Source organism: Lagopus leucura, unplaced genomic scaffold (assembly GCF_019238085.1).
Source record: "Lagopus leucura isolate 7727_CA_CO unplaced genomic scaffold, USGS_WTPT01 34009-0_obj-0_obj, whole genome shotgun sequence".
Taxonomy (NCBI): domain Eukaryota; kingdom Metazoa; phylum Chordata; class Aves; order Galliformes; family Phasianidae; genus Lagopus; species Lagopus leucura.
This window is the reverse complement of record NW_024965018.1, coordinates 12,271-14,333: the sequence shown is the minus strand read 5'-3', so window position 1 is coordinate 14,333 and position 2,063 is coordinate 12,271. Positions and strand designations below refer to the sequence as shown.

The 2,063-nt window shown below is 56.7% G+C and overlaps 1 protein-coding gene across 2 annotated transcripts in view; it reads left to right on the top strand.

Annotated features, from left to right (window-relative positions):
- Positions 1–24: 24 nt before the first annotated feature.
- LOC122191943 (coiled-coil domain-containing protein 81-like) overlaps positions 25–2,063 on the top strand; it is an 8,041-nt gene continuing 6,002 nt past the window's right edge. The window contains exon 1 of one of the 2 annotated variants that reach the window (XM_042892363.1): positions 25–2,008. The gene's annotated coding sequence lies outside the window, so the exon portion shown is untranslated. Of the gene's footprint in view, positions 2,049–2,063 lie in introns of both variants that reach the window. The other variant, XM_042892362.1, reaches the window with a different exon arrangement.

Genomic DNA, 2,063 nt, shown 5'->3' with positions numbered 1-2,063 from the left:
TCCTCCCACCCCTTCCTCCCTCCAGCCCCAGATGCGCTTTCTGCCTTGCAGAGGCTCTGTTCACCCCTTTCCCTTCTACAGCCCACTAAGTACCCCTCCAACTCTTTACCAACCCCATAGGCACCCCACTCCCCTCTTCTCCCCCCAAATACTCCCCTGAGGTCTACCCCAGACTCCCACCCCATAGAAGCCCCCAGCAATCTCCTCACCATTCCTAGACCCCCTTTCCTCCCTGTAGAGACCCCACTCCTTTTTTTTTTCTCCTCAATCCTCCATCCACTCCCAGACCTGCCCTTTCTGCCCTACAAAAACCCCTTTTCCCCCTTTCAACTCCTCAAGTTGCCCTCCACAATATTCCCCTCCACAATGTACCCCTCCACCCCCAGACCCTCCTTTCCACTCACAGAAGCCTCTTTCTCCTCTTTTCCCCCTCACAATCCCCTCTCCACCCCCAGGTCCCCTTTCCACATCACAGGGCTTCTAGCCCACCACAATCCCCCAGTTTCCCTCTTCCACCCTTTCTCCACCTCCAGACCCTCTTTCCAGCTCACAGAAGCCCCACTCACACCTTTCCCCCCGTAGATTCCCCACAACCCCCTATCCACCCCCAGACTTTCTTTCCACCTCTAGAAGCCTCGCTAGCCCCTTTTCTCCCTCCCGCAACCAGCCCTATCCACCCCTGGAGTCATGCAGAAGAATCTGCAGATGTCCTCGAGGGGTTTGGGGCATGCGGGGGTGTTCCCAGGTGGGTCCAGGGGGATCCATGGGTTCTTCCTGAAGGGTCTGGAGATGTCCCAGTGGGGTCTTGATGTCCAGGGGGTCACCAGGATGCTCCTGGGGATCCCTTGAAGGATCTGGAAACTCCGAGGATGGGCCCAGGAGCTCTGAGGAGCCTCTAGGATGATCTGGAGATGTCCCACCAGTAGCCCCATGGCCCCATAACCACTACAGCCTCATCTCATAGCCATCCCATATCCTTATCCCACACCTTTATCCCATCCCATATCCATCGCATCCACCCCATAGCCATCTCAAACCCATCTCGTATCCCTCCCTCCACACCTCGTCCCCATCCCCCACCCCATTCCCATCCCCAATCCATGTCCCCACAGATCCTCATTGCAAACAGGGCTCCCCAGTGGCTGCGGGTCTGGCTGATGGCAAAGTGCTGGGGCAGGTGGTGATGCACCTTTCTCCATCGCTGAGCTCACGTGGCCATGAGTAGGCCCACTGCCTCGCTTATTGCCTTGTCTGTTAAGCTTCTCTCCTGGCTACAGACGCTGCCAGTAAACACTATTGCTTGTGTTACGTTGTCATAGGCAATAAAATAAGCCTGTCCCAAAGACATTGGTGTCTTTGTTCTCCCTGTTGAGCCCATGGATTGGCACAACAGCGTCAGCACGCGATGGGCACGAAACTTGGACATCAGCAACGGGACTTGAAAGGCCAGCATCAGGAACGTCTCTTTTGGAGAGAGGCTGAGAGACTGGGGCTCGTTGAGCCCGGAGAGCAGAAGGCTCTGGGGAGACCACGTGGCTGCCTTTCAGCACACGGGGCCTCACAGATCACCCAGTTCCAACCCCCTGCTGCGGCCAACAGCGAGATCAGGCTCCAGGTCAGGTTGCGCAGGGTGCCATCCAGCCTGGACCTGAACATCCCTCAGGACGGGGTGCGCACAGCGTCTCTGGGCAGCTGTGCCAGCAGCTCACCAGCCTCAGCCTGTGTGACACATGGCAGGTTCTCGTGCCGTTTGCCGAGTAAAGCACAGCAATGGTCAATATTTCAACCTCACCTGGTGTGCATGTGCCTGTGAATGCACAGGTTTCTGTTTATTAGGCAGACAGCTGCTCTTACCGAGCCATTAAAGTTAGGCTTGCCTTCCTGCGTACCGTAATTCAGTAAGCTGAGCGGAACTGCTCCTGGAAGAGGAGCTGCCCTCTCCGTGCCGGTGACCTAACAGAGCTCCAGGTGACACAGGCTGATGTCACAATGCCTAACAGAGCTCCAGGTGACACAGGCTGATGTCACAATGCCTAACAGAGCTCCAGGTGACACGGGCTGAT